The sequence below is a fragment of the Thermobia domestica genome, chromosome 16 (genome assembly GCF_964235325.1).
Source record: "Thermobia domestica chromosome 16, izTheDome1.hap1.1, whole genome shotgun sequence".
NCBI classification, from domain to species: Eukaryota; Metazoa; Arthropoda; class Insecta; order Zygentoma; family Lepismatidae; genus Thermobia; species Thermobia domestica.
Window position 1 is genome coordinate 34,543,174 of NC_137469.1, and position 27,865 is coordinate 34,571,038.

The window sequence follows — 27,865 nt, forward strand, 5'->3', positions numbered from 1 at the left end:
GAAAGGCACTTCTATTCTGAAGAGAATGATGGGCGAAACATGACCCTAGGGTAATTAGGGAAGTGTGAGGGAATTTTTATCAAAATATATTTCTGTATAGGGAAATTTTTTACATTTTCGGTATTTTTTGCGGGCTTATTTTTGCACCTAGAAGATTGAAATTGTGCACAAACATTCAGTCCACCGAGTAGTATTTAACAGATTTTTTTTTCATATTTCTGCGTTAAAACAGGGGGGTGCAGAGAGGCTAAAAATTGAAAAAAGGGATATGTAGACCAAAAAATCCCTTTTTTCGGGATTTTCTCGCCTTAGATACATGATGGAGGCACGTGAATGGTACCGCCTGAAAGGCAGTTCTATTCTGAAGAGAATGATTGGCGGATTATAGTCCTAGGGTAAATAGAGATGTCTCAGGAAATTTTTTACCTGAGATCATGGTGTTTTGCGGTAATTTGGGGCATTGTGGGGATTCTTGATAAAATTTCTTCCGCCCTTAGTATTCAAGATAGAAACTTGAAATTTGGCGATCTCTACGTTCACACAGGGCCGTTCCAGAGGGGCCCAAATTGTGAAAAAATTCCCCCGAAATTTTCCCTTTGACATCACTTTTCCCTCTCCTGGTATATGGTATGAGCATGCAAGTGGTACCATTTGAAAGCCAGCTCCATTGTGAAGAGAATGAGGTATGAACCATGATCCTAGGATAAATAGTGACGATGCAGTAGCTGCTTGACTGAAAGTCTAAAAAATATCCCCAAAACCCCGGATCCCTTAAGGGTTAAAGGTGGGGTCCTGGTCCCCCAATATAATCCGAGAAGAATTAACAAAGAGGAGCAAGAATCTCTGTTGTAAACTTGATCGTGCCTTTAATTCAATATTAGAAACAGCCTTCTTATTCGATAGAAAACGCAGTTTTCAAAACGGTGTTGAATAGAGCACTGAAGCATCGACCAACACTGACAGCACTCATATGACAAGCAGTGTTGCCACAGTCCTAACTCTGGAGTGGGCTGAAAAATAGTACCAAATTGAAAGAAAAAGGGCTAAATTCATTTCTTTATACCAATTGTAATACATGGCTCTAAAAGAGTAAAGTATTAGAACACTCCTCTCCTCTTCCAAGAGTCTAAATAAAGAAAGTGCTCTTTTTAAAAATTACATTAATAAAAACATTCAAATAGGAGGATCCCGAACAACCATGGGAGTATATGAAGCTTTTTCTCATACGTAGGAAGTATAACAGAGTCCGCAAATTAAAAGGGAAAACAGTTATCATCTTCGTTATGGATTGTAAGGAAACCAAACGCGCCTCTATTACAAAGTGACCAATAAACCTAAACGGTATTATGTCTATATATGAAATATATATATATAAAATGAGGAACAAATCAATCATCTCCGAGTTCGCGTGTAAACAGTACGTTATAATAAAATATTAAAATACAAATTATCAGGATGCGCCCATCTAGCGTCACTTGTTTCCCGGTATAGTTCGAATTACGAATTTTGCACACAAAGTTCATGGCGTTATGCGATGCAATGTCACAGAATAAATGTTGAACATCATTTATTTTAAAGAGTCCAACACAGTATGAGTAACGTGAGATGTAGGAAAAGTCTTACTGATACTTTTGAACATGTGTATTTGTATTTGTTAAATAGTGCTGAATTGGGCAGAATTGTACCAACTTTTTCACAAAAGGGGCTGAAAATGCCAGCGTGGTACCAACGGGCCGATGAATGACAAAAAGGGCTGAATTTGATACAATTGTACCAAGTGTGGCAACAGTGATGACAAGTGAAGATCAATGCAGCGTGAATTTTGCTGCGGAGTATCCAACCGAGATCTTGGGGAGGGGAGCCTTAATCAAGCAGTTGATAGAAAAGGGCTGAATATGATGATGATATATTTATTCATTGTTTAGACCCCCAATATTTTCTTCAAGTCGGCACTTATGCTAGTTGGGAAGTTATGTACAGTTGTGGTCTCAAAAAGTGGAGCTGCCTTCCAGAGATTAAGTCCGAAAACGTTACCCTAGATCCTTACGAGTCTCCTTTAGGTCTGGCTCTTCTTTCCTACATTTTTGCCACAGTCAGGATGAAATTGAATGATAATATAGCAGTATGTATATAATAATTTCGTTAGACAAACAAAATAGCTACAATGCAAAAAAATTACGGTAAGTCTCAAAGGTGATATATTATTTATACTTTTAATCTAGAACAATTAAACAAGTGATGGAAGTAGGGAAAATACCACAACTACAAATAGACTACAATGATTAACCATCTGTTTCACACGATTTGCTAATTTTTTCACTGCCAATCCGAGTGTCTCCAAAACATATCTTTGTCCACTTACCTTCTTTAAACCAAAACTAAGAAGTAATTTATGACAAATCCATTAAAGTCAGCACGATAAAAAGCAAGAGTATTTGAAAACATTCTCCTTATTTATGGTATAACATGTGATACATCTGACCTGCCTTCTGCATGGGAGATTGAGAGGGAACAATATTTCAGGAAACAAAGCAGGGGCGTCATTTAGGGGGCAGGAGGGGAAATTGCATTGCCCCCCAAGAATGTACCCATATACTTTAATCGATTGTCTCCTAATATACTAGTACAAAACGTGAAAGTCTTGTGTCGGTGGTGCTCTTGCCCCTCTCAAGCGAAGTCTGAAATAACGCCCTTGAAACAAAGTAAAATTACATTTACTTCCAATATCAATATTACAACCTAGCAGAAAATAAACCAAAATCTGAATAAATTTTGCTGTACATAAGACAAGTTACTTTTCTTTCTTTCTTAAAGCTGGGCTCTTAGAACGATATTTTTGTTAGGAAAACAGATAAAGACTACTGTAATGTATTTTCTGTGAAGTTCTTCAGCAAGTAGGCTAACTCTGTAATTAGTATTCAAAATAAACATATAAATACGACGAGAAGAATCTTTAAAACTACGAATCTTTACAAAGCATATAATGATTTGTTTGTTACTTCTATCTTTGATGCGTGTCCCTGGACTTTTGGCGGACAAACACCATGAGTGTATGTGCTCTCGGAGTTTCCTCGTTTCCTCCCACTTTCTTCATTCTACCATTATCCTCCATTTCATTATTACCATGTATTTTCGCCTCGAGACATAAACGTGGGACGTTAAACTAAACAAAAATTTTCTGTTTATAAATTAAATTTGAAAAACTATTTTAACCTGTTCAGGATCAACGGCTCAAGAACTGAGCCAGCAGTTTAAACCTCCGTAGCTTGCTCCTAATTAACCTAGAGAAATGATTTGGGTGTCTTACAACTGTGAAACTTTACAACTGTGTGCATTTCATACACATTGGGAATCCCGCAGCGGAAGGCTAGAGAGAAAAGTTGGATGTTTTAGCTTTCCCTCCTCCTCAGTAATTGGAAGAGGGAAACTCGCTCCCCAAAGGAGCTACAAGCATAAAAAAAGTGGTATCAATAAAGATAAATTACATACTAACTATTGATACCCTGTGTATTAGGGATGGCCACAAAGTTCCGGTTCCGGCGAAACCGGTTCTCGGAGATCAGGTTTTCAGAACCGGTTCCAGACCTGGATCCGAAAACCCAGTTCCACAACCGGATCTTAGGAACCGGTTCTAGACTTGGATCCGAAAACCCGGTCCCAGATCCGGATCTTAGGAACCGGTCCCAGACTTGGATCCGAAAACTCGGTTCCAGAACCGGATCTTAGGAACCGGTTCCAGACCTGGATCTGAAAACCCGGTTCCAGAACCGGATCTTAGGAACCGGTTCCAGACCTGGATCCGAAAGCCTCCAAAGACCCGTAAAGGAGGCACAAATTTCACCTTCAAAACACTGCAAAGAGGACCATGCGCTTTATATGGAATATGCCCTCCCCGCCCAGACTCTCTTGTGCTCCCAGAAAAAAATTTGGGCCACCAATGTTTTTTTTCTTTTTTTTTTTTGTTTTGTTTTGTTTTTATTTTGGTCCACCAGTGGCTGTTTAGCCAAATGAGTTGGCCAGTTTGCCTGTTTAACCATTGAGTTTTCCAGTTACCCAGTTTATTTAGCCAAATGAAACAAGCGGCCGCCGCCTGGGTCCACCATTCCATCTAGCACACTTTCACAGCCTTCCAACAGCTCGGGTTTAGCGTAGGGATCGTCACAAAGTTTCGGTTCCAGACCTGGATCCGAAAACCCGGTTCCAGAACCGGATCTTGAAAACCGGTTCCAGAACAGGATCTTGAGAACCGGTTCCAGAACAGGATCTTGAGAACCGGTTCCAGATCTGGATCCGAAGAACCGGTTCTAGACCTGGATCCGAAGAACCGGTTCCAGATCTGGATCCGAAGAACCGGTTCTAGACCTGGATCTGAAGAACCAGTTCCAGACCTGGATCCGAAAAAACGGTTCCAGACCTAGATCCGAAAAACCGGTTCCGGAACCGGATCTTGTAGAACCGGATCCGTTCAGACCCGAAAACCAGTTCCAACAGGAACCGGTTCTGGCCATCCCTAATGTGTATGGCCATTGGGCGTAGAATGGGAGAGATATTGAATTTACCCTTTTTTCAGTGTATATTTTTTTAAAATAACATATTACTTGAAAATTATGGAACTCTGGCAACATTGTTATTTGCCTACGCCGAAAAAAATGATGTCACATGTACGCCAGACATTCGGAACAAGCATATTTAAAAATGAAATGCGAAGATACAATAGCAACGGGAAAAAAATAATAAAATAAATAAATCTTCGTTATTTACTTATTTTACTTGTATTGCCAGAAACAACGCAAGGGCGTTGCTCTTCCTTATTTGTTTATTTCATTCATTTCTTTTCTCTCAAAGATTTTCACAAATTTTATCCTACCTGTACGAAGAACAGGCATTTCAGCTAGTATTTAATAATAATAAGATAATCTGTGAGTGGATGTGGGAGTGTGTGTTCATCAGTTTTTATATACCAAGAAGTCAGCTAGAACCTCCAAATTTTGTAACCGTGTACTGAGCCAGTATTTTGATTTTCAACTCAAAGAAATTTTGGATAGGCTCAAAAGTTACGCAAAACATTGAGATTTTTTTCACATTCTTTCCATATATGCAGGGATTTATTTGTAGCCAGGGAAGCCTGGGAATTCCCCCCCTTCTAAGTTTGACTTCCTTGTCTCTTAGTTCAGTCTTCCCAGGGAAAATACCCCTTTCATAGGCTATATAATCTGTTATAAAGTACAATAATTCAACTTCACGTTTTAGTAGCAATCCTTTAAAAAAATTCCCCCCTTCTACAAAATCCACAAATAAATCACTGCATATATGCCATACTTGCAAGCAACTAATAAAATGTGAGCCAATATACGTTAAATGATATGATCAATGCTCACTGATAGCCCACGTTTGGTAGAATAGAACGAATAGAGTCATATAGATTAGTGTCAATCCGGACGGCATTCTAGCCAAATTCCCGTTTTAAGATGATAAAAGTGTTGGAGTATCGTAAACGAGTGATATTAGTATCAAATCCGTAGTTTTCGGGGTCGCTAAACTGATTGGTGACAGCCCTGACGAAATTAAAACCCATTCAGAAGACGAAGTCGTTGGATCCTAGGCTAAAGGAGACGGTGATGATGAGAAATAAATGAAAAGATGGAATGAACAAATTGGGAGAACCCCGAGAAAACCCACGCATACGGTGTTTGTCCACCACAAAGTTCACTTGGCGTGAGCCGGGATCGAACCGGAGCACTCACACACCAGAGGTGAACGCTCTACCACTGACCCACTTCGGCCCATCGCAGAAGCCGAGAATTAGAGAAGAAATTCAACGGTAGGAAGCTATATTTATGTCAACAGTGCTATACGAGTATTTCTGACGTCACTTGTAAACAACCGAGGCTCGCCAGCCTCGTAAACAACGATACAAGTTCGCATTTTTTTGTTTGCACAAATATATTTCACATGCGTTACGTATTCGATTTAGTGGACAGAGTGAAAGGGGCATACGGCGAAGGGTGCCAAATATTATTCGCAATAACACTCGAGAGGATTTGCTATTCGAATATAAACATAAATAAATAAATAAAACAGAAATAACATTTCGATTGCCCCGACTCTTATACTTAAAAAAAAAAAAAAAAAAAACTACTTTATCAATGATTGCATAACACCCACAAGGTAAGAAGGAAGAATAAATTGTCATCAAGTATTAAGAATGTGTTTAACCATGGCTGAACCCAACGAGGACAATAGCAAACCCACCTTTCGTAAATCTCAAGGTCTACAGGTGTAGCAGGTGATTATGATTGCGGCCCCACCTCAGAGATGCTTCTATACTCACCTTCCCAGATTGTGATCATTTGATATTTCATGCATGTGGGCTCAGCAACGATGACCTTAGATTTGCTAGATAATTATTTACTGTTCCTTGATATTGTTTATTATTTATTTATCCAGTTTTTTTTTTTCTTTCAAATTTTTACACAGAACAGTAATAGCCAAATGAGGGACAACGATTTCGGCCCAAAACTAATAATAATAATAATAAAAATGAATGATTTTATTTACTTTTTGAAACTACACACATAACAGAAAAAGTGTAGTTGGCCAACATAGCATAACCTCAATCGAGACTTGACTTTTAATCGTGAAAATATGTTATTTAACTTGGTTATCAAGAATGTTCTGCAAAATAGACTGTTATAGTACTGCGTCGATTTTTAGAAAAATACAATTTCATAGGGTTAAAATCAAATGTTCGTAGTTCGTGCCTAATTGTTTTAGACACGTGAAGCAACAAGCACCATACACAGAATAAAACAAACATTCAAAAAAAAGTATGACTAAACGTACTTTTAGCGAACCCTCACCGCAGGGGAGGGGGAGGATGTAAAATAATCCCCTGGTAGTGTTACCCAAAAGACAAGATTTTGTGCTTCCTCGTTTCGAAAAGATATCCTGAAAGTATAGTTTCGCCTCGAGAATTATATCTATTTGTATTGGAAGACCTCGGTCTTGTCTCGTGTCTTGATTAGGATTAGGAATTAGATTTCTGGGCTTGCAGCACCTATGTTCGCATTAGTTCATTATGCATGAGATGACGTCTCTCGGCGATCACACTACTGAGGAAATTGAAGAGGAAGAAAGAAAACGGCCTCGACGTCATGTTAGGTACGATCCCGGAAATAGAAATAAGGAAAGACCCAGGAAAACCTCATTCAGGATGACTGGCTTGTAAGAGCATTTACGCTTTTTCCACCGAGTGTCCCCAATGGGAATCGAAGCCGGAAGCACTCACCCCAAAGGCGAGTCTCATATTTCAACATGAAAACTTAGTCTTGTCTCGTTTCGTGGGCAACGCCACTCCCTGACCTCCAAGTGTGGTCTTTTTTATTTTTTTTTTTTTTTTGTACTGTTTCGTTATTCATTATAACCCATCAGGTCATTACTGAAATAGAAGCATTTAAACGGAGAGTGGTGTCACAAGGAATTTGATTTAGAGAGTGGCTTCAGCTAGAAAAGGTTTTACACAAATTATTATTATTATTATTATTATTATTATTATTATTATTATTGTTGTTGTTGTTGTTGTTGCAAAAACTTTTTTTTTTTTTTTTTTTTTTTGCTTGGGATTCAGTGCTCCAAGAATATACTCATCCCCACTCTTATGTCTTTCCTGAAACGTAAATGGTAGAAATTCGCTACAATTCAGGTTTCTATTTTGATTTCCCAAAGAGCAGAACGGTAATAGATAGCGAGAAATTATATGTATGTATATATGTATTTGGATGTGTATGTATGTATGATTGATGTGTATATATGTATGTAAAATTTAGTGATACACGAATAGGTTCCATATTAGTTCCAATACCTATATTGAAATCAGAACTCCTGTAGTTTTAGACCAATGTTAGTTTCATACTGTGAAACGAAACTTACTTGTTTTAAAAAAAAATAATCCAGTACTAAAAAGAAAAATCTTATATTGAGTTCTACCTAGGTATTATGCATAGTCTATTTTTCGTACTGCCATTCTGGTAGTAACACAAGAGGAAGAGTTCAACGAACAGAGAACATTTAAACCAATCAGTTTCCCCGTGTGTAATATTTATCTGCATAACGGGGAGAGGAGTCTCCCAGTGCTTTGTCACTTTGAAGGCGTTCTTTAAATTTTGACTAAACCACAAATATGACATATTTTCTGTTTTCAAGCTTCAAAGTGGTGTAAGTTATTCAATATTTGTCTTCTTTTAATAGTGCACTTTTTCACTTTTTGTAAATAGGCTACACCACTTATAGCCTAAAATATACTTTCCTTTCCCGAAGAAAGAGGCAAATACATGTAGTTTTTGCAGGTGATGACGTAGGCGATAAATTCATAAGCAATGGTTTGAATACACTTCTTGCTTATTATTTGTTCCTACAAGTAATGCATAAATTGTTAATAGAGTAGTTTAATAGAATCCGAAAGTGAAATCTGAAAACAAAACATATTCCGAGTATTATTTGACATATAACGATATGTATATCTGGGACAAGGTATGCCTAATTTTAAAACTGGTCCCAACGTCGATCATGTTTCATTGTTTTATCTTATTTGCACTGAGAAAAGCAACATGCACGTTACTTTCTTGAATGCGAAAGCCGCAATAATTTCGTCATACGTTTGAACTCCTACCTACACGATTAATATGTACAGGGTGACAATTAATGAAATATATGAAATAAAAAGGAAATTAGTGACAAACTACGTAGTACACAAACTATATTGCTCATGTAAACGGCACTACAGACATTCGGATTTAGGTTATGACATGTTCGATATGTCTGCCATCTCTGGCGCAGACGAACAGCAAAATTCTGTATGACCCACTGAAGTGTCGGAACATCGATGTTGTCGATGACCTCCTGATAGGCAGTTTCCAACTCGGCAATGGTTTTAGGGTTATTGCTGTACACCTTATCCTTAACATAAGCGGTCCAGAATGCGGTCCCCAAACTACTCCTCCAGGACGTCAAACACTCTCATGGTCCGATGGGGTCGAGCTCCGTCTTGCATGAACCACATCTTGTCGAAATCAGGGTTAGTTTGGATAGTGGTTATGAAATAATTTTCCAAAACCGTCACGTATCGTGCAGTAGTCACCGTGCCGTCAAGGAATATCGCACCGATTATTTCATGGCTGGACATTGCACACCACACCAACACCCGTTCGGACGGAGAAACTTCTCCATTTCGAAATGCGGATTCTCAGTCTCCCAAATGCGCCAATTTTGCTTATTGACGAACCCATCCAAATGAAAGTGCGCTTCGTCGCATGCACATACGAATTCCCATCATGCCCTGTGGTCAGCCACGCAGTTTGGACGCCATCACACGAACCGTTCAAAAATTATGACGATTTTATTTCATATGGTTTATTAATTGTCACTCGTTATATATATATATAATAGTTAAAACTGTATATTACAATTATGGATACAGAATTTTTTCCTGATAATTTTATGTTAGTACAAAACAAATTGTTTGAGTGGGGTGTTAGGTGGGCCATGGGTTAGCAGCGGCGCCGATTTCCCAATAATTTGAGGGGAGAGCTTTCAGGTGTGCGTGTATCGTTGTCATATACCTAAGCAAAAACATACAGTCTGGGGGGTCATAGCAAACTTTGAGGAATGGCGAGCCCCTTTGAAATGAAATGAAATGAAATCTTTAAGTTTTGAGTCCCACGGTTATGCTGGCTGGGATAAAGGAGACGGTGATGATGAAAAATGAATGAAATGGTGGAATGAATAAAGTAGTAGGAAACGGGAGAACCCCAAGAAAACCCACGCACACGGTATTTTTCCACCAGAAAGCCCACTTGGCGAGGGGTGGGATCGAACCAAGGACCCCATGCACCAGAGGTGAACTGAATCACGGCGGCCCCAGGTGTGCCCCTTTGTTCCTCCAAGGATTGACACCCATGAAGTGTAGTCAAACCTAGATATGCAAGGGCTCGGAGAAAAACGTCTTCTTTGAAGAAGAAAACAAATATTTTCTTTGGAGGCTATACGCTAGGTTGTTTGATGCATCTACTGACAAACATGGTCTGAGTCCCGTAATATAAACTTCCTTCCCTTTCGTTATACAAGTTAATGGAACGTAATCAATTATACAACGCACGTTAGGACGCCATGTTCCATGTAATGCCACATTGAAGCGATGGGGCAGGCTTCTACGTAACGTCACATAAATAGTAATGACTATGGACGAGAGAGTTCGTCTGACATATTGATCATCCAGCAGATATAGTACATGCATTACGTTCTGTGAGTATGATGTCACAGCTCTTAAATAACGAAGCTTTTGTCCAGATGCGTAAATATTTCGCTCCGTTTCTTCCTCGGAGCAGTACAATCCCACGGCGAATAAGAGGATTCCCAAATTCTCTACGATACGAACAGGTACAGATAAAGTTTAGCGTTCTTCTTTTATAATCGCGAGGTCCTGCGTTCGAATCCAGAAACAGGTAATCCTGACTGAGATTTCTACAAAGTTCCCTCCCCCTTTAGTATCATGTAGTAATAAAGTCTAGAATCAGTAAAAGAGCCAGATAAGAAGGGATCCATGTTTGCCACCATTCCCAACATCATGTTTCTATGAATTATCTTCAACATAGGACGATTCAGAGCAGTTATGTTTCATTTTTTAGTATTACGTCCCAGTTATAGCCTTAGCTACAAGAGATGGATAACTAATGAAAGTAAATTACTATGAAATAATTAGTGGTATGAAAATGTAGGAGAAAACGGGAAAACCCGAGAAAACTCATGAACATTACGTTGCCCACTAGATACTCTACTCACATGAGCTTAGATCGAACTAGAGAACCATCACACTACAAGTGAATGCCCTGAGTCCAGAGCATTCATTGTAGCATTTATCCTTTACTAGGTGATCAAAATCCAAGATTTTCAAAATCATATACGCCAGATTCCAGTGGCAAAGTCTGGCGAGTTGTGGCCAGGTGCAGTGGCGGATCCAGAAATTATTTTTGAGGGGGGTTGGAACAAAATAATTTAGAAAAAACATTGGAACTCATTTTTTGCTGCTCATATTTGATAGTAATATATTGCAAGGATCCCCACATCACAACAGACGCACGTGTCAGTTCAACACGTGCTAATGATTACAAACAACCTAGCAGACAACAGACCAACACGGAAGACACCGAGGAACACCGAAAGCAGACGGACCTCACGGAAGGACCCGAGGAGGACAAATAAAAGGAGGACCACCGAGGGACCCACCACCAACTGATCGCCTAACCTTTACCTCCCTATGCGTTGTGGACTAGGAGCACCTCTTCCTTACCCTATGTCGCACTGGGCTAGGAATGCATCTTAAAGTTATAATCCAAGTCTAACCTACAACCTGCCAAAGTGTTCTGGAAACTGCCATGAGTGGAAGGGGCACCCGGCAAAACATTTAGTATTCCTTCACTTGGTCATTGAGAAAGAGACATTGAATTAGAGACACTTGTATTTATTATATTATATTTTGTAATAAAAATTGGTGAAGGGGAAAAAGACATCCGGTCTATCATTTGACTCTACTGAACATTACAATATAATACACTTGCATATAAGTAAAAATAGGTTAGTTTATGGAGCCAAAGAAGCAGCGTTAAATAATATTCTAGCTCATCTATTTAAAAGGTTTATTTTATTAATATTGTTACATTGCTCAATGTATTTCATTGTATTTTTTTCATTCTTAATGAACTAGGATTAAAAAAAAAAATCTTCGGGAGATACATCATATATTTTGTAACAAAGAATACATATCATAAATTTCACGACAAAACAGAACTAAAAAAAAATACAAAATTTATATAATTTATCTTTGCTTCAATCATGCAGAAATTGCAATCCTCTGGAATGTTTCTGAGCGAAGAGATCCACTACTTCAGACTTCAATAGGAATGCCTTTGTGAATTTTCATTAGGACTAACCCAGTATGTCTATCTTGACCCATCGTTGTTGTCAGATAGGATTTTACCAATTTTAAAGTAGAAAAATTTATTTCTGCAGAACATGTCACAACATGGATCTTGATAAGCATCCATAGCGCTCTTAGGTACATTTGATTTCCCATTCCAATGTTCCCGCCACAAAGTCACTTCAATTTTAGTTGAATTTCACTTCACATAGATCCTCACGGTAAATTTATGGAAGTTTTACAACACTTTCTTCATCCAACTTTGCCGTAAAATGCTGGAATCAAATTAAACAAAGGCATCACTTTTGAGTTTGTTAAAGCAAATCTTGAGGTCAGTTCTCTTATGAGGTGATCCAAAAAAGGAATATACACATTTATCTTGAAGTATTTCTGCGGGGTATATGCTTCTACATTTGTGGGCTGAGTTTGGCGTTTTACAGTCCTAGGAAATGTGATATTGACATCATCAGAAATAACAACATCTTCGGCCTTATTAAAGATCTTACTGTAATGTTCACTGTTAACACGATACTGATTGAGTAGCTGTATTACATTGTCAGCTATGGTATAGCATTGATGAAGCTCCACGGTAGGATTTTGAAGTTGACGAGACAAAGTAACAGTCAGTCCAAGAATTGTACTCACGATATGGAGAGTAATGATGAAGTCAAACCTTAAAACAGTTAAAAAGAAGAGCAGCAGAGTTTGGTGATGGAACTTCTTCATCAACAGACTCTAAAAATACCACAAATGCATTGTACATACATGTCAAGGAAGAGAATAAGGGCATCATGGCGTTAAATAAAACGCGTTTCACGTAAGGTCTTCAGCTTGCTTACGAAACAAAAGTTCTCCTTGCTACTCTGTGGGTGTCTGTTTACAACGTAGTTCGCGATTTGACTGTTGTCATCAGGACTCGTAATTGAAAAGACCAACAGTTAATATCTAGAGTAAAACACAAGAGGAAGCCTCGATCATCCATTTCCATAATTCAGATGACAACTTATTTATCATTTTAGCAAAATGTTCAGCATTTTTAGTGTAAATGATATCAAATTCTTCTTGCTCTGATATTCTTTTTTGGGGGGCTTCAGCCCCAAAACCCCCCTTTAAATCCGCTACTGGTCAGGTGATCGAGATTTCCTGCTTTCTGAAACAAGGCATGGAAACATGGCATCAAACCAGTGGTGCACCATTTTCCTCTTGGTTCAAAAGCATTATTCAAGAACACGATCTACTTCCTTCCAGAATTCCTTTCTACTTTCGTGTTTAATTGTTCTCAGCTTCAGTACATGTACTGGTATTTTGTTTAATTATATACATAATTTGTGACAGTTCCTTTCTTGGCGCTGGAAATATCAGCACAAGAACTTTCTTGAAGGGGGAATGTGAAATATTCGAAAATGCGGGAAAGGGAAAAGAAAACAGCGAGGTAAAGAGCAATGAATAGGGATACACTTACACAGTTTGTCATCGATTTTTCGGTCAATCTCTAAATGAGACTATACATTATAAAATATGATATCTGAAGTTCGTTGACAGTGAAGGAAATGATACAGAGTGAAGTGAATTTGAATTAGAAACGTATTAAAGTTTTGGTTGAAATTCAAGTTTTGGTTGAATTGAATCAAACGGATGATGTACGGTACGCAAGTTCATAATACATCGAAATTGTTTGGATAAAGATAGTAACAAACAAGATATCTATCAACGATTTCACACCATGTTCGATTGACAACATGTTAAGCGACCGTGCAAACCAGGGAAACGACGGTACCCATCATTCTTCGAAGAAGACTTGTACACCCCGGGATACATGTGAACAGGCAATGTTCTGCTGAAATATGAATTCCAGTGTCGTCTGAAGGAATTGTATGTTAAGATTGCCCTCAATGGACTGCGCCAAAGATCGCATGCTGTGCTTAATGGTGCTCCATACCATCACATTTGCCATATTGACGTTCGACAATGTCTCGCTGTCAGATTGTGGTTACCACAATAGCATCTGTGTCACCTGGTTGAACTGCTGTGGTTTTTAATGAAAGACGACGCATAGGCATACGTATCACCAGTGAAGCGTTCAGGAAACGCTGTCGAACAGTCGACTCAGGCAAGTCCATACAAGATACAGTTGAACCAGCCTTGTGTCATTTAGTGATATGGTCACATTGTACTATCTGCTATTGTTTTCTCACACACGTCACTGTCGTCGTGGCATGCCCTGAACATACACCAATTTCTTGGAATGAGGAGAGGCCTCCTCCGTTGGCAGACCATGGTCCTCTTGTTCTGTTTATATTGTGCCCTTCGAAACTGATGAGGTCTGATGATATTTCTTCACGCGTTTCTTCTATTATCTCCACGCTCCACTACTTCAGTCGAGTACCTACTGCGTAAACCAGCTTCTCGCAATACTACCCTATTCACCGAACAGAGGGCAGTGGGGAATCCACGCATGCACCATCCAACTAAAATTGTAATAGTTCGAATGTAATACCTTACCGCACAAATCCTGTAAGTTTGAACTCATTATCATTACGTCATTCATCTTGGTGTTGGAAATTTCACAATTATTAAACGTGTCATTGTGCCATCCGAACCACATGTGCATCCAATGGAATTCGAACCTCAATATCGTCCACAGAATCGTTCAATATCGTTTCAAATAGTATATGCAAAATGTTATTAAGCTGTATTAATGATATTTTTTATCAATAAGCTAAAAATCCAAGGCGTAGTCTATATTATAATAAGCGTAGTCTATATTATAATTGTCGGACAATGATATAGTCTGACTACAGTATATGAGAGATATTTATAGTAAATATTAGTTTATTTAATTGCTTTTGAACGTATTAACGCTGTTCTACAGTGGCGGATTAAGTCAATGGCCGGGGGCTAGGCCCCCTCCAGATTTTTGGGTGACATAAATAATTGAAGCTATGATTTATATATTTTTGAAAATTTATAGTAAACTCATGATATACCTATCATAGTCTGAGTTCTGGCTGCTCCCCCTAATTTTTACCTTCTAGATCCGCCACTGGCTGTTGAGTACCTACGTCATCTTTGATTTATATTTCGGAATTATTCTTCTGTTTTCTCTTAAATGAACTGAAATTTTAATTGTTTAATTTTACTGATTTCCTCTTTAAATCAAATTAAATGTCCCTTACTTTTTCAAAATGAATTTGAATTACTTATAAATTTAATACTACTTCAATTAAATTTGATTACTAAGTATTAAAATGATGTATTACAAGATTCAATTTTCACAAAGTAATGGACATTTAAATAAATATGATTTTTTTTTAAAAAAAATAAATAAAACACGACATTAAAATACCACTTAATTTCAAAGAAAATAGAACAATTCCCCAAATAATTCAATATACTAAAAATCAAAGATGGCGCGGTTTTTCAACACCGTTAATGATTTTCTTTGCAAAATTCTTCTACTTATTATTTCTATTCTTTGAGTTATTTACAATAAAAAGAAATAAAGAAAAAATAATAAAGTAGAGTAGGGAACCTTAAATGCATTGCAAAATCATCAATAAATTCTAGTTTACATATACATGTATCTAATTATTTCTTTTTTGTCTTTGCGTCACTCACCAACACTCTTACGTCATATGTACAGCCTCCGCTCTCCGTACATTCAACGTCACATATCAGACGTTCGTCTGATTCTTCATGAACTCTTGGACCAGACACCTTCTTTACCACGTTGTGTTTATTCAGCAAGTGATCATCTTTTCCTATCTATAAAATTGATCAGACCACTGTTTCTATAATCCCCGTCGTCGCATTTATTGTCACCGTCACTGCATCCATTGCATGTAATTTCACCAATGCCAATGCACATCCCTTTGTCGTTAACAAACAGAGCTCCAAGTATCCAAACCCCAGAGCAGAAGATCAACACCCTCGTCCTAATTTACATTCTACGTCCTTATGTTCTGTTACATGCACTTTACTTCATCATTTACATTATGTGTCATGCTAAAAACCTTCTTATGTATGCGTAAATAAAAATGCAATAAATAAATAAATAAAATCCTGATAGCTATCTCCAAATACACCTACAAGTAAAGTGATGCTCATGGCCCCAGAGAAGGCGTTACCTTCTGTGACCCGCCCATCTTCAGATGGGATTGAAATTGCATTCAAAAAAAGAAAAAAGAAAAGAAAAGAAAAGAAAAGAAAGAAAGAAACTGCTTCTCGTTGAGTTCACAGTCCTCTAATAATTATGGTAATTATCTTTGTTGTATTCAAACGATCAATGAGCTACACTGCTTTTGTTTCTTAATTCTCTGACGCCGTGTTCTTTGTTTTCTTTGTTATGTATCATTATTGCGGGGGGACGCCGTCCCCCGCTTCTAGAAAATATCCGTGGCGTCCCACCACTTTAAAAAAATTACAATAAGCAAAGATAGGCACGGGGGACGGTATGACGTCATTCGTCCCCCTACCTTTGCAGATCCACTTTTACCCCTGACCAGACCCACAGTGAACATCAGACAGATTCAAGAATAGAAACGTAAGCGAAATCATGGGATAACACAAATGCTTTGCAAAATATCATTCCATTGCGATGCTCTTTTGCTGTACTAGTTTCATATGCCATCTCCGTGATCATGAAAGTCTCACGAATTCAAGACATTTTGTTACTAAATATATACTGTTCTTAAAGTCTATACTGTTACTTTAAAAAAAAAAAAATAAAAAATAAAAAAAAATCTGTTTTTTTCTTGTTCGTCCATAATGATACATTCTTTTGAGTTGGCACATACTTCCTATTTCATTGTTATTTGACAACAATTGAATAAAAAATAAAGTTTAACAATTTCTATGGCCATTACATTAAACCATGACATTGAGTGTTTAGAGTTGTATTTGGTCAAATCAAGCCAAGAAATTCTCATGATGATGACAGTTTGTGTTATCCGAAATATTCCTTTACCTGAAGAAGGTTGGAAATTTGTGGAAACAACCATTTGAGACGATGACTATCTATAAGCCGGAATCACTCCTTCAACACTAATAATAGTGAAGAAGAAAGAAAGAAAACTCATTTTTATTCTACGAAGGGAGAAAACAGGGGACTCTCGATTCAGTCTTTCTGCTCTTATTCTTCCCAGGATACTTTGGGGTCGGTGACGTCACGTGGAGGTATCGCCAAGAATGTTATAAAATAGAGGATCTGCCCATACCACAAAATCGTGAAGCCATACAGTACCATATCCTATGATTGGCAGGGGTAAAAGTGCGGGGGAACGCGGAGGGATGCCGTACCCCACCTGCAAAAATATGTATATTTCGGCGTCCCCTATTACTAAAAAAATACAATGGATGAAGCTAGGCAGGGGGACAACGTGACGTCACGCCGCTACCTACCGTCCCCCTACATTTCCAGACCCACTTTTACCCCTTTTTTTTTTACCTGTGAAAGGTTATTTCGGGTAATTTCTTCTTACTCCTATTTGTACACCCATACGTGCATCATGTAAAAATTGTATAATATGAATCTGAAACAACGACTTAAATAAAAATAAACGACAGACAAACTACATGTCTACATATGAAAATCGCAATGATTTGAGACAACATATATGGGGGTCATTCAGTTACCTAATAGGATGAAAATACAAATGGGCAGATCCTCTATTTTATAACATCCTTGGGTATCGCGAGGTATCATTCAAGAGAACAAGTAAAATATTGCATACGCAATTACGCTATTAGTATACTGTTTCAAGATGGGCAAAAGTTCCTCCACAAGATAGGGAACCAATCAGAACGCTAAACGCGAATTGGGGCTACCTGTTATTTTATATACTTTGGGGCAAGGGTAAAAGTGTAGGGGAACGCAGGAGGACACCATCCCCTACCTCCGAAAATACGGCGTCCCCCAGTTCCTACAAAATTATAATGGGCAAAGATAGGCAGGGGGAGGGCACGGCGTCATGTCGCTACGTCCGTCCCCCTAACCTGTTCAGATCCACTTTTACTCCTGCCTTGGGGAGAAAAAGCATCTACTCATTGAGTGGGAGACGTATTCATTTTTGAGCTGTCATTCAAGCATCTTTATCTTTTTATTAAATTCTGAAAATATTTAAAAATAAACTAGCTGTTATCTGACTGCACACGGTTAGTTGTGTGTCGCGCTCTCCAGGAACATAATCAGGAGGAAACCTCTAGATACTTTTTACAGCATGGGTACCTAATAATGTTGGTAACCAAGCTCCAGAAATTCCTGTGATCTAGGTGAAACATTATGGAGCTGGAGCATGCCAAATTCAGCTACCAATATGTGTACTGAAGCAATTGACACACGCGAATCCTTCTCAGGTACCTACTTATAGAAGACAAGGACTACTACCAATTAGCATCATACCCAGCCAAGAGCCAACCTTACCTATTCCGGGTCGGAAGAAACAAAGGAAATCAGGATTCAAGGTAGATGCACCAATCTCTGATACTGTCACTAACTCCGAGAGTTTTGAACGACCCCATTCCAAGAGAACCTTACGGCAAAGTTCGTCATGTAACGTAACTTCTCTGGTACAGATGAGGAATAGGTTCGCCACCTTAAGTCAGCAATCATACGACACAGAGGTATAGAATAATGCCGATGTTTTGACGACTACTTACACTGCCAACTTGACACAGAAATAGAAACCGAAAATCAATATCTCTACGGAGTGTAAGCCTCAAGCTGATCAGACTCAAGATTTTGTTAAGCTCCAGTGTACATAAGCAGCATCAGGGTTGTAAATGAGCGCGCTCATTTGAAGATAACACAGTAGGACTTCTAAAATCGTTATTATCTGTTCCTCAACATAATAACTCTTGAATGAAAGAGAATTTTTGAATATTTTTACTGCTGGAACGATTATTTTGGCCGAGTTCATTAATGGAGTAAATCCGTTAACATCTTAATGGATAACGGTGACGCCAACGGTGTCTATTCATAATTCATTTAAAATTTATAATATTCTATGCAACCTGCACAATAGCAAAGAAATGTTCGTTGCCTATAATAAAGGATATTGAATTGCGTTATTCTTATACTGTTTTTTTAAAAGCAGAGTTTATCTTTAAGTTTCGTATAATTTAAATTGATTATAGCTTAAATCTGGGGTACACAATTTAATGAAAAGATAAAGTATCATTGGTAACACACACACATCAAAAATGAATACAACAGATCAATGCTATTTAATAGATCAAAAAATGCCAGCTGCTTAACGTTATAAAATATCATCTACTGAATGTTATAATTCTAAGGAAGATTTAGGATTTAGGATTTAGATCTCTGGGCTTTCGGCATCTAAGACCATTTAGCCCTTCACGATTGGAGGGATAACGTCCCTCGGCGAGCACAAAACCCGGGGAAAGGGAAGGAAGAAAGGATTGGGGAAGGAAGGAAGCGGCCTGGGTACCTATAAGCTAGGTACCTATAGGTTAGGATTGGACACATCTTGCGGGGGAAAAAAACTGTCTTCTTCATACGGCCATAGAAGGTAAGGAGGAAAGAAAGCGAGGAATAGGAAGAAGAAGAATACAACTGATCGATAATTTGAATAATAGAAGAAAATCTAGAAACGTGAAATAAACATTTTTCATGCGCATACCTAAAAAATAAAAAATTAAAAATACATAAAAAATAAAAATAAAAAACCTTGTTAGTACCAGCATACTTAATAATAATAATAATAATAATAATAATAATAATAATAATAATAATAATAATAATAATAATAATAATAATAATAATAATAATAATAATAACTGTAAACGTGTTTCTACGTATACTAATGAATAACGAGCATCCTTCGTGGTACGTTGTCCAGGGAACTTTTCCCGATCGAAGCACCAAATTTTGATAATGACCCTTATTTATTTTTTTTATTAGTTTTACGTCCTACGTTTCTCCCCTTTAAGCTAAATGAGATGAAGTGAATGTAATGGTGATAATGGAATGAATAGTGAAAAAAGAATAAATAACACACACGCGGGTACACTGAAATTGCGCAAACTTTCACTCTCTTATCTGTTGATAGAGATAAAGCCTTAATGAGCAGGCAACAAAATTGGAAATTGCGCAAACAAAAAGTGTTGTGTAACGTTGCTATCATTACCATAAGCATTTCTACTAATATAAAGAGTCACCAAAACGCAAGTCGTTTTAGGGGGAAAAAAATACAAAATAATGGATGACAATAGCAGTTTTAGTTATCGCTATTATATGTGTGCACGGGAGTCGTTAGAGAGAAGGACGGGGAACATGTCCCAGTCAATAGTTTTCTGTAACATGTCTAACTGTAAGAAAATAGTTATTGGAAACCTGTAAGGAAAGAAACTTATATAAAATAAAGTTATGTATATATATATATATATATATATATATATATATATATATATATATATATATATTGCTAGAAGTTTCCATTAAATATCGTGGACAGGCGTTCGACCACTCAGACATAAGGATTTGTTTACATTTTCCAGTTTTGGCCAATTACAAACAAGTATTTATTTGTTTACATATTTCAGGTATGTCTACAATGTAGCTTAGAAACTGTCCTTTCACGATCCGCGCTGCGTGGAACAACAAATGGACCAGAAGCTTTCCATTGACACTACAATAGTCAATTTTACTTCCCTGCTCCTGCAGTTTATGCGGTGATTTCTGTTTTGCTAGAGATCCAAATGTAAACTGCCATGAAAATGACGTCGATAGTGAAAACAATTTCAAAGGATTGATGTCAAAGAGAGCGAGTTCGCAAAGTTTGGGAATTCACAGATAAACCATGAGAAGGCACGTACATAATAACATTTTTAAAAGGTGTAGGTTTTAAATTCCAGGATTCAAGCTATAAACGTGAAATGTTCTGTAAATATTTATTTTGCTTTGTATATATTATAATATATCTCAAGTATATCTCACAAGGAATGGTGTTTATACATTTCATTTCGGTCAAAATTTCCTGAATCCTGTTGTTAGTAACGTCGCAATGGAACTTTGCGCAATTTCAGCACTTTCTGCTCCTCGTTAATAAGTCATAGATTAAAGAGATTATCAACGATCTAATCTTCAGAAAAATTTGCGCAATGTCGTTGCACCGACACACGCACTTAGCTCATAAGAGATAGGTCTTGCAATCACCGGGTGAGTGACTTAGAGCGCTTGAATAGACCATGCTAGCCGACTTTCGCTTACGTCGTGAGGCAGTTAGGGAGGTACTGGATTAAGAAGTAGCAAACTCTGATATAACAAATCACAAGTGTGTTTATTATACGCTACACTCAACGACAACTCCTGTGACCAGCCGGCAATAACCCAGACATTTAAAAATACCTTCCTGACATACAATTCACGTCGCCCCTTTATGCTCTAACACCCCCTTAGAAATGAGAACGCTTCTGGGAGCATTAACACCCACATTGAGAACCACAGTCCTATATCACTGAATTTGGTTGTAATTCTCTTTAGTAATAATACTTTATATATATATATATATATATATATATATATATATATATATATATATATATATATATATATATATATATATATATATATATATATATATATATATATGGGGGGTACCAGATTTTCGCATACAAAGGAGCATCCTACAGCAACCACATTTAGTACACAGATAGATCCTAACTAGATCTAATCGCGTAAGAAGCCGTTTCATTAATTTTCAGATCGGGGAAATCGAACGAGCTGAAAAGTTATGAACGTTTCTTATCTGGTTATATCTAACAAGGAAACCGATTCAAGTGTGATACGAAATTGTGAATGAGTTTATGCGCAATCGAAGTGTTTTTGTGAACAATGAATTCCATTAGAGAGAAAAGCACTCGATCTCAACCGTTCCGGAGATATAGAGAGGTAAAGGAGAAAGCTGGTGCTCTGATATGTTGTGGATTTTCGGCTATGTTGCTAGTGAACATGTTTGAAAATTACATTTAAACATTACGAAAGATGCACTAGAGCGAATAAAAGTGTTGTTGGATATTGAGATGAGTGGTGTAGCTTTTACGTGGGGCCGGAAAAAGAAGGGGCTATGAGGAACAACAAACGTCATTGACACGAAGAACACATTTGTGTCATAGCACTGATATCCCCCTTTTTCGTCTACACTACGACGATAATATACTGTATCTGGTCATTCACGTGTTTTTTCGACGTTCGTTCCTGAAACATTTCTTTAAAACCAATATCTGAATAGCAATTAGTTAGTAATTGTCACAACAAAACCAGCTCAGGCACGTAGCCAAGGGGGAGGGGTTCGGGGAGTCCGTACCCCCCCCCCCGCTTCGAGACTAGAAATGAAAAAAATTAAGGAAGGATGAAACAAAATGAAATTAGAAAGAGAAGGATAAGCTACTACTCCTTTAACCTGTCATTTGGAACAGAAAGTAGTTGACGGAATAATAAAAACAAAAAATTTACGTGGAAGAAAGTTGTTAACAGTTGATTCAACAGAGAAAGGAACGCAGATATTGTAAAATATTTTACAAGACATTATTGAGTATGTACTTTTTATAATAGTTGAGGTCATAATGAAAGGAAAATTGTTATATTTGAATAAATAGAGGAAGGACGTAAATATTGTAAAATCTTTTTCAATACTTTTTTTTATTATTTTACTCGAGATTTCTTCATAGTTTGTTATTAAAATACTTACCAACATATCCTCATTTTATTGTCCTAACTAACCAATATTTGTTAATAGTAAAGTAGTTTAGGTTGATCGAGCTTTTGGGCCTTCAGAATTTCATATCCCCCCCCCCACCCCCGTTACGAAATCCTGGCTACGTGCTTGACCAGCTATTATATTAGTTTTCGTTTTGGTGACCATCAATACTTTCATTTAAATCAGCATCGCCAGAAACATAGAAAATTACAAATCCTATTTCACATTTTGACACAGGGCTGCAAGAGATAAGTACATCTTTTTAATTACAAACGGCCGCCAGTTTGAAACTTTATTGTTGAATTATGCTGTTCCTAATCGCCTAACGCACTGCAAACACCTGTTTTTGTTCCAACTTTGATTCGTATCGGTTGATAATTTCGGAAATTACGATTACTTGGAATGTTTAAACGGGTGTCATTTTCTTTTTTCTTTCCTTTTTTTTTTATGAATCGTTCCGATTTTCACCCTTAGCTATTATATAGTAAAACGCACTTTTGGGCCATTTTTCATTCCGATCTGTTAATAATTGTAGAAATGATACATGGTTGGAAAGTTCGAACGGTCACCATTTTTTACATTTTCATCCTATTTGACCTGATGATGCTTTCATTCGACTCAGCGTACCAAGAAACCTATACATAGACATCTTACACGCCTATTTCAGTCTATAATGAAACCTCGTTATTTTTGCCTTCCCTCTCCAAAACATTCTTCCCCTAGAATTTGTATGGACTCTTCGGTTTTGTAAGCCTCATGTCTAACATAAGGTGAGGTATTACAAAATTTCATGGATGAACGAATTCTCCATTTATAAAAGTCCCTTTTATTTGTACTATCGCTACATATTCAAAAATTCCCAAAATGTCGGAGCAACAGCCTCCCCCTTATTCCTTTATATCTTCGGAACGGTCGAGATCGAGGGTTTTTTCCTTTAATGGGTTTAATAATACACAAAAACACTTTATTTGCGCATAAACTAGTCCACAATTTCTTGTCACACTTAAATCGGTTTCCTCGTAAGAACGCCTTGTATGTATGCAACCCACATAATTTTTGTGTTGTGCGGTTTACATAACATCAGAGGATGAATACCCGGGCAATGAAATGATAGTGGGTATGTTCTTTATCCATATCTTTCTTCCCCTTTTTTATCCACGTTGTGAACCACCCGGCAACAATGGTTCCTGATAGTGCTATAATTAAGTAGTATATATATATATATATATATATATATATACAGGACCGGACCCAGGATTTTCTGAGGGGGTGCACCAATAACTATCAGTACATTTGAATCAAATTTATTTATTTTTTAAATGCCTTTAGGCATCTGTGATGTGTATGAGGAAATGGCTTAAACTATTGTGTTTAGCAAAAGTGCTTTCTTTTAAGCCTGAAGCGGAAACATGACATGAAATTTTAGGAAAGTATTGCTATTTCCACTGCCGGTTTCTCACTTTAGATAGTGTATTCAGAACGGAGGGGGTGCACTTGCTCCGGTGCACCCCTAAATCCGACCATATATATATATATATATATATATATATATATATATATATATATATATATATATATTTATATCAGTGGCGGCTGGTACTATATGTTGCATGGTTGTGCAACCGGATATTTTTTTAATACTAAAAATATTTTTAAGTGTTAAAGTAGTGTATCAGTAAAAAATAAACCTTTGGTCTTGAACGCAAAACAGTATTGATGCATTTCTGAAAAAAGTCAATTAAAAAACGGAAAGAAAGAGAGAGATTTACCTTTCCAGTGGCAGCGAACGTTGCCACTGGAAGCAGTAACATTGAGCATATGGCAGCGAGCTCCTATCTCTTAACATGGGGAAGTGGATTTATTCTTGCAACGCTCCTATCTTCCCGTATTGGACCCTTACGGTTGCATTTTCTTCCGCAACTGGTCAGCTTCTGTAATAGTTACGAATTCCTCCGCTTAGCAGCGCTTGACTCAATTGATAGGGTGAGGAAGATACAGACGCGTGGAAGAATGAAGTTATTCACAAAACATAAGCTCGCAAAGAACAAATATAAGTCTGGTGGTAGCAGGGACGGATCCAGGCTGAAAGTTTGGGGGGCGGTCGTTCGAAGTCAATAGATTTTATTTAACATTTATAATACAAAGGTGAAAATTCTTGGGATAAGATTTATTTTTAAAAAAAGTCCTATTCTGGGGGGGGGGGTAAATCGAGTCTCCAAGAAGAAAATGTCTTACTACTGGACTAATTCCTAGCTCTGTGTCTTTCGTGCACATGATTCCGTGTTCGATTTCCGGTGGAGAGCATAAATTAATATCAAATCATTCACTTCCAATACTCATCTGTCTTCTTTAGCCTAATTTGCTGGAATAAACTTTTTTTTTTTTTCATTTTCAAAGGAAAACATAGATTTCCTGCTTCTTTACAGACAAAAAAATACGTGGTTCCTGAAAATTGACTTTTTGTTCCGTATATTTATACAAAGAAATGCTAACAAAATGCATATTGTCGGAGGAGAGTGGTGTTTCTGGACCCTAAAGAAAATAAAGCGGAAAATATTTGCGGTAGCGATGCTTTCTATTCAGAGAAACTTGGCGAGCAGCATTTCAGATTTCAATAAAGTCATAGAAAAATTTGAAACCCGAAAGATCGAAGAAAGACCTTCCATTCTAAAATAATGCAATTAAATAATTTTGTTTAACTGCGTGCATGCAATTTTCTTGCTTTTTTTTCTTCTTTTCGGATTAACGCCATCATTCATGGCTTACAGCACATACTATATATTCGATTTATCTCGTGTTCAATAACATGAGTGTAGAGGTTTTGTATATAAATAGTGTATAAACGTACATTGATAGTGGTTGTTTGAAAAAAAAAAGGAAATAGCTTATATATTAAATTAATATTAGAGAAATAATTTAATCAATAATATACAGATATAACTTAAAAGACTTTCCTCTTCATATTTCCTGAATATTTCTTGGATAAGACTCAAGAATGCTAGGGGAGGGAAACACTTGCGCGTACCTACATACCTTTGATATTGCAACATTGCAACCGGGGCTTGTACAGGCTACGAGCCGCTACTGATATATATATATATATATATATATATATATATATATATATATATATATATATATATATATATATATATATATATATATATAGATAGATAGATAGATAGATATAGATAGATAGATAGGTATAGATATAGATATAGGATGTCCCAGAAGGAAGGATCAATATTTTGGGACGTGGTAGTATGGGTGATACTAATCAAAAAGGCTCATACGTATGAATATTGGTCCTAATCTCTACGGTTTGAGAGCTACAGATTGTGAACCATTTTTGACTATGTTTACGTACTATTCATCCTACAATTATTCTAGAGGGGTGAGACATATCGAATTTGAAAGGTGATCTGATGACCTTTCCAACGGTATGCAACATATGACAGTGGTGTCTTTGAAAAGGCGGTTATCGAGGGAAAGTTAAGATTATGTAAGAGAATTGGATGGCAACACTGATTCCCAAATTTCCCTCAATAACTTCCCGTCCCCCAAAGACATCACTGTCGCACGTTACATACTATTGGAAAGGTAATTCCATCATCTTTCAAATTCCCTATGTCTCACCTTTGTAGAATAAATACAGGGCCAGTAATAAGCAACATCAAGTAAAAATGGTTCACAACCTGTAGCTCTCAAACCGTTGAGATTAGGAACCATGTTCATGTGAACCATCCATACTACCATTTTCCGAAATATTGGCCCTTCCTCCTGGGACACCCTATATATATATATATATATATATATATATATATATATATATATATATATATATATATATATAAAGGGGAGATGGATGGTGTTGGATGAAGCTGTTAAACAACGAAGTAAGCAATGAAAAATCCATAGGCGATTATAAACGTGTAATTAAAAAAAAAAAAAATCAGATGACTTTTCCCAACAAACATTCGAATTATATTAACTTTTACGAAAAGGGAACACAACTCCCTTAAGAAAGTAACTGTTCAATGATTTGATGTTCTCTAAAACTTTTTTTGGGTGGAATGGAGATTCAGTGTTTCATGGGAGATTTAATTATCCAGTTCTACGAAAAATCTTTTTATTGAAATGACGAAAAGAAACATTTTCTTGGAAAAGTGGAAGAAAGACGATCTTACTAGCAAGTCAGAAATTATATTGGATATTTGATTCTTTTCTTTTCTCAACAGGAGGCTTTTATAATTGTTCTCGAAAACGTAGAGTATCCAGTTGACAATTCAGATGAAAATTAGAAAGAAAACTATGGAAGACAAAAGATTCTTAAATGAAAAGGCGACACTCTTTATTTAAGGCAGATATAGAACTAAAGAGTCAGCTACATAATGGTACCGGTACATTTGAAAATAAGACTTTAGTCCAAATCAATATGGTTTCTTTAGGTCTTCCATTAGAATATTTTATTTTAGGTTTTTTGACTCACATGGAAAAGAAAAATATCTTAATCCTACATGTCGGTGTGGATTTGACAGCGAACGTTTCAGTGCAGATATAATGATAGAGATTTGCACTGTGTATTTCCCCCAGAAGTAACGTTAAGAGAGGAACCAAGGATGTTATAAAATAGAGAATCTGCCTATATGTATCTTCATCCTATCAAGCTGTTGAAGCCAAAAAACAATCGAACATCGACAAGTCTGATTGGCTACTCTCGTTTTCGTCATAGTCTGATTGGCTACTTTCGTTTCAGCCATGATTGTTGGCTCAAAACATTGCGATCTTATTGGGCGGAGTGGGCATAGTAGGGGTGGCAAAACTGTGACGTATTTCTTCAAGATTTTGTTGTAAGGGCAGATCCTCTATTTTATAAAATCCTTGAGAGGAACACACTGTATCTGCATCGTATGATGGAACACTAGCTAGATCGCAGTCAAAATATGTGAAGTTGGGTCGATGTTAATTCACGCTGGATGTCAGATAGCAAATTATCGGTAAAAGGAAGCTCATAGCGTAGTACGGACCAGAGATGATAAGCTTGTTCTTTTCATAAATCATACAACAATCTGAATACGGATTTGTAGTTACAGTTGTTCAAGTGTCTCTTCATCTGCATTCAGAAAGACAATGGAGATTTCCTTGCATTATTTCAGCACAAGAGTTCGCCATCACA